Here is a 10,544-nt window from a genome sequence, read left to right as displayed (position 1 = left end):
CCAAACCCGTTGCTGTCGAGTCGATTCCGACTCATAGAGTAGAACTGCCCCATAGGGTTTCCAAGGAGCCGCTGGTGGATTTAAATTGCCCACCTTTTGGTTAGCAGCTGAGCTCTTTACCACCGCATGACCAGGGCTCCGAGCATCCTGCTCTGAGTGATAAATGCAACATGGTTACTTAGAGTTAGTGAGATACATGCTAGGAACTGGGAGCCACTAAGTCACATGGAAGGAGACACTAAGTCAGCTTTGGATCGTCAGAGAAGACTCCTCTAATGCACTGAAAACAAAGATACATCTGCAAGAAGATGCTAAGCAATGAGAAGCAGCCAGAGAAGGTCATTGCAAGCAAGGCGGGAGATGTACCCAAAAGCATTGAGGCAGAAAACTCACAAGGGATAAAATGATAAAACACATGTCAACCCTTAAGGAGTCATGGAACTTCTTACATTTTAGACACTTTACAATTTACAAAGCCCTTTCACACCCTTAACTTACTTTGTCCTCTCACAACAAACCTGTGAAGTAGATGTTCATTATCCCAGGGGTCTCAGTGAACAGATATTTATTGAACCTATCTGTGTCTATTTCAGGACTCTATTTCCAATAACAGAAACCACTCCAGTTAGTTTAAACAGAAATGATTTAGTATAGGGAATTCTGTGTTCATAAAACCACTGAAAGTGTGGGAGAAACAGGCTCTAGGCTGAGCTTCCAGAAGTGATTCGAAGACCATCTGAGTTCTAGCACAACAAGGGAGAATGCTACTTCATCTGCCTACTTATCAGAACTACTGAATGGAACTCTAATTGCCTTTCTCAGAGACGTCCCAGACCAAGTTCACCAAAAGGAACACCAAACAGAAACCAATATGTTTAGGACCCTGACCCAGGCATGGAGGGGCCTCCTGCTCCCTGCAGCCCCACCCTCCATGAGGAGAACAAGCAATGGAGCCAATAGTAGGGTCAAACTGGTCAACAAAGTTGCCATGATCACAAGATCCACAAACAGATGACAGCAACTCTGGGGATCAGAGCTTTGTGAGTGGCTCTGGATTTTGTTGACCTCTTTGTTTTACCCTGGATCCCAGAGCCTGAAACAAAGGCTTAAGTGCAAGTAGTTTATTTGAGGGGTGTGATCCTAAGGAGAAACAATGAGGGACAGGAAAGGGAACTAGGAAAGGAGAGAAAGCAAGTACAGGATGAGTTATGGGGCTGGCCACCGCTACAAGTCCTGGGTGATGGGTTCTACAGGTCCTCCAGGAAACTTATGAATTACATCATGGAAGCATCCATCAAGGGAAGACAGGAGGTGAAATCATCCACTGGCTCCCTTTCTCCATTGGTCAAGAGCTACTCTAAAAAAACCAGTTGCTATGGAGTTGAGTATAACTCATGGCCACTCCATCTGTGTCAGAGTACAACTATGCTCCATAGGGTTTTCAGTGACTAATTTTTTGGAAGTAGATTATCAGGCTGTCCTCTGAGGCACCTCTGGGTAGACTCGAACCTCCAATCTTTGGGACTCTAAGGGTTGCCTTACATGGGGTTAATGCTCCACACTTTCAAGTTCCATGTGTTTGAGTGCCTAGGGATCCAAAGGCCTGAAGCAAGGAGCTCTCAGGTTGCAACTGCAAAACAAGCCAAAGGCTTGTTTTTTGTTTGAACTGAGAACTGGTTGCCACCTTAGTAGCTTGGGTAAGAAGTGAGTCCAATAAGATCTGAAGGGTAAGGAGGAGGTCCATACACCCATGGACAGATGCATATCTTCTTTATCTATTGCAGTCTTATAAGCAGGGCATGAGGTTAGCTGCTCTGGGTTAGTGAAGAGAAATTGCTCAGAGCCTCAGGGCTAGAAATGCAGCAAGAAAGGAAGAATTCAGTCCCAGACTAAATTACCACATCCTTTCCATCTCTACTCCCAGGATTGGTTTTGCCACCACCAGGTGTCTGGCCTAGGATGGTGCCCACTTGATTGTCAGCAGCTGGAAGCATCGGAATATGGACTGGGCAGTGGCAATGTTTTGAGGGGAGAGACTGAGTGTGACAGGCACCGTGTGCCATGTGGGTAAGGCCGAAGACCAGGAGCGGCTGGTGGCCACGGTGAGAAGGCATAGAAGGAGGTACAGACAAGGACCCAGAGATTTTACTGCTCATGACCTATACTAGGGCAGAGAGTTAAGGGCACCTTCACAGAAATCAAGCCAACTATGTGGCACTTAACTCCTGCCCAGGAAGCCAGCTGTTGCCCCTAAACAGACCTACAGACCTGAACAGAGAGAGAAAATGATCAAGGAGGAAATCTTGCAGGTGGCCCAAGATTCGGGGAGCTATAATAGCATGCCGGTGAGGAAGGAGCAGTCTGTTCAACGACCTGCTACAGTGTTGAATGGATGCGTTGGAAGCTGAGGAGGGATCTGAGGGGATACAGAAATGTAGAGAAAGGAATCCTGCTTTTATAGTCAGAGCTAGAGTGTTCTCAGGGTAAAGGAGAGGTGAGAATGAAGTTTCAGAAAACAGTACAAATGAAAGACGTTTTGGTACTGGTTGTCAACAGTGCCTGAAACTAGAAGAAGGACATGAAAAGGTACTTTGGGTGAAACTCCATCCTTTTTTACCCAGAAGCTCAGTGCCTGGTTCCTAAAAGAGAAGAGATGTTCTCCTCTGATATTCTGGATATGACCCATAGCCCCAGGGTCGTCAAAGAGAATTCATCTCCAACTGCAGCAGAAACCTTCTTTCCTCCATGACTCTGGTTCTCTATGTCCCCTTATCCCCTGCAGGCCCTGGAACACTGTGGGGGTGTCGACTTCTTGGTCTGCATGGCAGGGTTCAATGCCATGGTGGAAAGTACAACGAGGAGCAGCAAACAGGTCTGCGACAAGGTGAGATCAGCTTCAGTGTCACCCTCCCTCCCCTCGGCTCTCATACACCCACTCTCCCCTCACAGATTCATTGCACACAGCAAGGACAGGTGCCTGACTCTTGGGGCTTCAGTTTCCCTGTCTGTGAGATAGAGGCGAGAGTGTCTAAGATGTAGTTTTGGTCCCTGCCCTCCAGGAGCTCCCAGCCCACAGGAAGTGTCCAACATGGACCTAGACAATCATAATCAATGTGGGGCACAGAGAATGGAATGGCTCCCTTCCCTCCCCAGGGATGCTTAATTCCTGAGATTGGAACCTCCAGGTAGTAACCCTAAAATCTAGACCCAGCTGGCCCAGTTCCTCCTCAGCCCCACATGGGACATTTTCCTCAGATGATACCCTTGGAGACAGTGGGGAGACATGCAGACTCTGGAATCCTCAGCCTGATCCCCTTATTCCTGCATCTTTAGGACCTCCATACCCACCAAGGAAAGCCAACACTCTCCCCACCACCAGTTGTCAGAGGACCTCACACCCATGCTCTCATGTGGTATATTTGTGAATACAGTGAGAACTGAGCACTGGACTGACTGTCTCCCTCTCCACCGTTACTTGCTCTGATTTCAGATCCTGAATGTCAGTGTGAAGTCCCCAGCCCTACTGCTGAGCCAGCTATTGCCCCACATTGAGAAGAGGGGGTGAGGGGAGGAAAGGGGGAAGAGGAAGGGAGGAAGTCATTTGGTGTCAAACAGGGAGCAGAGGGGGCTAGGGAGAGGAGACTGGATGTTGAGTTATACCTTCCCACTGGGAAACAGGCTTAGTTGAGCCAGTAATGCAACAAGAATAGCAAAAGTCTGACTTTGAGACTTCTGGATCAACTAAAAAAAAGGAAAAAAGAATTCTATCCATTAGTGTCATTCACTCATATCTGGAGTGCCTAGGGAATTCAGCAGGAACTCTACTGGAAGCAGGACAAAGAATCCACAGGCAGAGGGCCCAGAGTCCCCACCACTGTCCTGGAATCAGAGAAATGGAAGTGGTCTTTCTAGGGCTGCAGCAGCCCTGAGCAGAGTCCAAGTTTGTAACTCTGAGATACCCTGCCCTCTACTCATGATAAGAGTAGCCATGTTTCTCAGTACTACTCAACTCTTGTCCCTCCGGCTTCTTACACTGGCCATATCCCCAACCCCTGCCAGTCAATTCCAAAATTAGAAAGCTTGTTTCCTGTGTCTTACCATCTCCTTCCTCACCTGAGGGACTGGCCTGGGACTGGCTCTTGCTGCTCTGATTTCCCACTGGTCTCAGTGATATGGGATGTTCCCAGATGTTCTCCAAGAGCCCATCTTTTTTTACTTGGGCAGGAACAATCTGACTTACGCTGCAGGGAGCTTTTTCTGACTCCCTGGATCGCAGGCTCAATCATTAAAGTTCTCCTTTTACTGGCTACCCTAGGAACATAGCTTTTCCTCGTCTAACATACCCATTCCACTCCTCCAACTTTGGCCAGTCTCATTTCTGTTCCAAAATAGATCCCTCTAGGCATATCACAGCCCCTCATGTCTGGCCTCTCTTCCCACTTAGCCTTGCCTCCTCTGAGGGTCAGAGCTATTCAGCAGAACACCCTCCAGTCATGAAGCTGGAATCCCAAATGGCTATACCCTCAATGTAAAGGTGAACTAGAAATGGATTCCCCAGAAGACTGCAAGGAAAATTAGCTGTTTCAAAATTAGAGGTTGTTGGAGGGGGGAAAGGAAAAGATGACTGAGAATTTGGACCTTAAGATGCATTCGTTTAGATTTGTAACTTTAATTCTTACTACCTAGTGATTCAAAACAAAAACTAAAACACACCAAAAAGAAAAAGGAAAACAAAACAAAACAAAAAACCCACTCAAGTTAAGAATTTAAAGTAGTAGCCCCAGCTACTTGATATAAGTAAGCAAAGCAAACCTTCTCTGAATAAATTCACCTCAATCTCAGGCCTCACTCAAAGAATTCTTTTTTTTATTTTTTATTGTACTTTTATTTATTTTTTTATTGTACTTTAGGTGAAGGTTTACAGAACAGATGGTTTCTCATTAAACAGTCAGTACACATATTGTTTCATGACATTGGTTAACAACCCCATGACATGTCAACCCCCTCCCTTTTTTGCCTTTTTTTTTTTTTTTTTTGGTGAAAATATACATAGCCAAAGATACACCATTTCAAAAATTTCTATGTGCACAATTCAGTAACATTGATTACTTTCTTCCAGTTGTGCTGCTATTCTCACTTTAGATGAAGGTTTACAGAACAAAACAGTTTCTCATTAAACAGTTAGTACACATGTTGCCCTATGACAGTGGTTAACAACCCCACTACATGTCAACACTGTCCTTACTCAAACTTGGGTTCCCTATCACTAGCTTTCCTGTCCCCTTCTGCCTTCTAGTCCTTGTCCCTGGACTGCTGTGCCTCATTAGTCCCGTTTTGTTTTATGGGGCTGTCTAATCCCAGGCTGAAGAGTGAACCTTGGAAATGACTTCACCACTGAGGTGAAAGGGTGTCTGGGGGCCATATTCTTGGGGTTTCTCCAGTCTCTTTCAGGCCAGTAAATCTGGTCTTTTTTTGTGTGTTAGAATTTTGTTCTTCCTTCTCCATCCTTCTCCAGCTCTGTGCAGAACCCTCTGTTGTGATCCTGGTCAGAGCAGTCAGTGGTGGTAGCCGGGTACCATCTAGCTATAATGGACTCAGTCTGGTGGAAGCCTTGGTATCTGTGGTCCATTAGTCCTTTGGACAAATCTTTTCCTTGTATCCTGTTTTCTTCATTCTCCCTTGCTCCCGAAGGGGTGAGACCAGTAGAGTATCTTAGATGGCTGCTCGCAGGCTTTTAAGACCACAGACGTTACTCATCAAGGTAGAATGTAGAACATTGTCTTTATAAACCGTGTTATGCCAACTGAGCTAGATGTCCCCCGAGACCATGGTCCCCACAGCCCTCTGCCCGCAATTCAGTCCCTCAGGGAGTTTGGAAGTGTCTATGGAACTTCCATGATCTTTCCTTGTACAAGCTGTGCTGGTTTCCCCAGTATTGTGTACTGTCTCACCCTTCACCAAAGATACCACTTATCTATTGTCTATTTAGTATTTCCCCCCCACGCCTCCCATCCCTTGTAACCAACAAAGATTGTTACTTTTTGTGTGTGAACTTTTTCATGACTTTTTACAATAGAGGTCTCATACAATATTTGTCCTTTTGTGATTGGCTTATTTCACTCAGCATAACGTCCTCCAGTTTCATCCATGTTATGAGATGCTTCACAGATTCATCATTGTTCTTTATTGTCACGTAGTGCTCCATTGTGTGTATGTACCATAGTTTTTTTATCCATTTATCTGTTGATGGGCATCTTTTTGCTGTTGTGAAGCAGGGTGTTATTCAGTTTCCATGTAATTGATTTCTTTTCCTTGCCTTTCTGTTGTTAATTTCTACCTTGATGGCATTGTGGTCAGAGAAGATACCTTGTACTATCTCAACATTTTGGATCTTGTTGAGGATTGCTCTGTAGCCTAAGATGTGGTCTATTCTGGAGAATGTTCCATGTGCATTGGAAAAGAATGTGTCCTCTTACTCTCCTGTGCCGAATTCCTTTTGTTTGTGGATTTTTTTTCATTTCTTTTGTTTTTGTAAGTTTTGTTTTTGCTGAGACTGTATGTTTTTCCTCTTTATTTTTATAAGTATGTTAGTTAACTTTCTTTGTGGTTACCATGAAATTTACCTTTCTGTTTCTAAGTTTGAACAGTCTATTATTACTTGGTATTGCCTTCCCTTCCTCTCCATTAGAAGGTTCTATACCTACACCATTTATTCCCTCTTTTATTGTTCTGATGTTGTTGTCATTTACAGATTAACTACTCTGATTTCCTGCTGTATTTCTTTTGGTTTTGGATAGTCCTTGAGAGTTCATTTCCTAGATTGGTATCTGGCTGGTACAATCCTGCATCCTAGATTCAGCCTGTGAGCTGAAGTTGTTTGTTCTCAGATCAAACGACTCCCTTTAATAATTGTTGTAAGTTTGGTTTGGTTTTTACATAGTCCCTTAATTTCTGTTTATCTGGAAATGTCCTAATTTCACCATCATATTTGAACGAGAGTTTTGCAGGATATATTATTCTTGGTTGGCAATTGTTTTCTTTCAAGGTTTTGTATATGTCATCCCATTGCCTTCTTACCTGTATGGTTTCTGCTGAATAAGCTAAGCTTAGTCTTATTGTTTCTCCTCTGTATGTGACTTCCTGTATTCCATGAGCTGCTCTCAGGATTCTTTGTTTGTCTTTGGTTTTGGTAAGTGTGATTATGATATGCCTTGGTGATTTTCTTTTGGGGTCTATCCTATATGGCGTTCGTTGAGCTTCTTGGATGGTCAGCATTTCATCTTTCATGATATTGGGGAAGTTTTCTGCAGCAGTTCTTCAATGATCTGCTTTGTGTTTTCTATTTTCTCCCCCTGTTCTGGAACTCCGATTACTCGCAGATTTTTGCTTTTGATTGTATCCCACATAATTCTCAGAGCCTCTTCATTTTCCTTTGTTCTTTTTTCTGATTTTTCCTCAAACAGAGTTGTATCCAAGTGTTTGTCTTTAATTCCACTGATTCTGTCTTTCACCATTTCAAATCTGCTCCTCAGCCCTTCTATGACACGGTCCATTTCTGAAATCTGGTTGTTTATCTTTTGGATTTCTAATTGTTGTTTTTGTATAATTTCTAGTTGTGAATTTATTTTGGTATTTTGTCCCTGCATTATTTTCTTGAATTCTTCCATTTTTTGTCTGTATTTTCCATGAATTTGTCTATTTTTCCTCATGTTTGTCAGCTTTTTGCCTCAGCTCTTGGAGAATTCTGAGTATTAGAGATCTGAATTCCCTTTCAGGTAGTTGTAGTGCCTTTTCTTCTTCTGGAAAGTCAGCTGGTGTTTTATTTTGGACACCTACTGGAACCATCCTGTCCTGTTTTTGTAAATGTTTTGATCTTGTCTGCTGTCTTTGGGGCATTTAGTAGTTGTTTTTCTCGTTTATTGATTGTAGATTTGTTTATTTTTTCCTTTTTTTTTTTTAAATTTGGCTATGCCTGAGCAGGCAGGCTGTGTGTTCTTTGTTGTTTGCTCATCTATGGGCCCAATACTTTTCACCTCCTTCTCCAATTGGCAGGGTCAGTCACTCAGATATGGTACAGCAGGGCAAGTCTAGCTGAAGAGGAGTTGCTGGGGTGAGTTGTTTGTGGCACTTAGTACAGCCACCAAGGGGGGCCAGTAATCAGTGCAGGGCAAGTTAAGCACACAGTGCAGGTAGGAAGGATGGAGGGGGGAGATTGTGATGTGTGGAGCTAAGGTGGGTATGGGAAAGAGGAGAGAGGAACAGAAGCTAAAAACATACAAACAAACAAAAAAGAATGCTAGGGGAGCTTGCCATTGGAATGGAGAGATAAGAGACTATGAAATGGAGAAAAAGAAAAAGGGGAAGAGAAGAAAAGAAAACAATGAGTAAATAAAAATTAGAAAAAAAAAATAAAGCAAAACTCCCAGGGATCCCACCAGTATGGCTACAAGGTCTGGGGAAGTTGTTTCCAGGTGTTGAAGTACAGCCTGGCTAGAAGGTGTACAGGTGTCACACAGCACCAGGTATTCAAGGGACAGGAAGAGAAGGAAGGAATAGAGAAACGAGAAACTGAGTAATGAAGAAAGACAAAAAGGGAAAAGGGAAAAGAAAACAAAACAAAGTAAAAGAAAAAAGAACAAGAACCCCTCCCCCCCAAAAAAACAGAAAAAGAAACCCACGAAAAAAGAAATTCGCTCAGGGATCCCTCTGCGTGTCTTCACAAGCTGAGGGGGTAGGTCCCAAGCTGTGTAGCACTGCCAGGCCAGAACGGGCTCCGAATTCGAGAAAAGAAAAAGAAACCAAACAAACAATTCAAAACAAACAAACAGAAAAAAGCCCTGGGATCCCACCAGCGTGGCAGCATGGACCAGGAAGCAAGATCCACACTCAAGCGGAGCTCCACAGCCCCTCAGGAAGAAGCAAAGATGGCACACAGAGCCAGGTATTTGAGCAGAAGGAAGAGGAGGTGGTGAGAGGTAAGGAAGAAATCAAAAAAAGTGGAAAAAAGCAACACCAGCAGCCAACAAATGGCAGTCAGTGAGTCGGCCAGCATAGATGGGTGGAATCTCAGCAGCCAGGGCTTCCCGGCCAAGAGACAGTGACTGCAGAAAGCAGAGGAGGTCGAGTTGGGGTGAAGAAGAGTGGGGGGTGAAAAAGCATATATCGCTGTTTACCGGTTGTTCCGTTTCCTGCTGGAAGCTCCGTGAAGCTGCTTTCTTGTACCCCCTTTTCGCTGGTCTCTGATAGGAGTCCAAGATGGCAGATCCAAGCTGCATTAGCTGATAGGGGACCTCTGCATGTATCTCTCCTCGCTCTCTGTTCTCAGCCAGTTTCTTATTCCATTCGGTGCTTGGCTGAGTTCTTTATTCATTTGATGTTTGGGGTTTCAGGGTTGCTGCTTTCTCTGTCTGGCTTAGTTTTTCAGATCTTTGCTGTAGAGAGATGGCGTGGTGCTTCTGCCTAGAGCACCATGTTGCCGGAACTGAACTCACTCAAAGAATTCTTACAAATAAAATTCAATGAACAGTATCAGCCCACCATCAAGAATAATTAAAACAAAGTACCAGAAGCAAAATTAGCAAAAATAGCAGACAGCAGAAATAGATTTACAAATTCTTTTCATACTGGAATGATTTGATACAAATTAACAACAAAATGCACTTTTTTTTAAAGAAGTAAAAATAAATGTTTAGAGAAAAAAGAAATCATAAAGAAGGACCAAGCAAACTTGAAACATAGGTAAACAGAATGCTAGAAATTAAAAATATAATGTTTGAAATTCTAAATGCAATGGAAGGGCTTAAGAGCAACTATGACATCACCAAAGAAAAAATTAGTGAATTGAAAGAGGGAACTGAGGAAATTATTCTAGAATGTAAAACAGAAATATAGAAAATATGATAAAGATGTTAAGAGACGTGGAGGATAAAGCAAGAAAGTCTCATCCACATCTAATTAACATTTACAATGATAAGATACAGAGGAAAAGATGACGGGGCAATCATTGACAAGATGATGTCTAAGAAATTCCAGAACTAATGAAAGATACTGTCTTAGTTATCTAGTGCTGCTATAACAGAAATACCACCAGTGGATAGCTTTATGAAACAGAAGTTTATTCTTTCACAGTCTAGGAGGCTAGAAGTCCGAATTTAGGGAGTCAGCTCCAGTGGAATGCTTTCTCTCTTTATCAGTTCTGGGGGAAGGTCCTTGTCATCAGTCTTCCCCTGGTCTAGGAGCTTCTCAGCACAGAGACCCCGGGTCCAAAGGACATGCTCTGCTCCTGGCACTACTTTCTTGATGGTATGAGGTCCTCCTATCTCTCTGCTCGCTTCTCTCTTTTATATCTCAGAAGAGATTGACTCAAGACACAGCCTAGTCTTGTAGATTGAGTCCTGCCTCATTAACATAACTGCCGCTAACCCCACCTCACTGACATCATAGAGGTAGGATTTATAATACGTAGGAAAATCACATCGATGACAAAATGGTTGACAATCACACAATATGGGGAATCATGGCCTAGCCAAGTTGACATACATTTT

The 10,544-nt window shown here is 43.4% G+C and overlaps 1 pseudogene; it reads left to right on the top strand.

The window, feature by feature from the left end:
- The first annotated feature begins 871 nt into the window (after positions 1-871).
- On the top strand, positions 872-3,565 carry LOC105756963 (dehydrogenase/reductase SDR family member 2, mitochondrial-like; annotated as a pseudogene).
- Positions 3,566-10,544: the final 6,979 nt, after the last annotated feature.

Source organism: Trichechus manatus, unplaced genomic scaffold (genome assembly GCF_000243295.1).
Source record: "Trichechus manatus latirostris isolate Lorelei unplaced genomic scaffold, TriManLat1.0 scaffold00305, whole genome shotgun sequence".
NCBI lineage: Eukaryota > Metazoa > Chordata > Mammalia > Sirenia > Trichechidae > Trichechus > Trichechus manatus.
The sequence above is the reverse complement of the archived record's forward strand: the minus strand, read 5'-3'. Positions and strand labels throughout refer to the sequence as shown.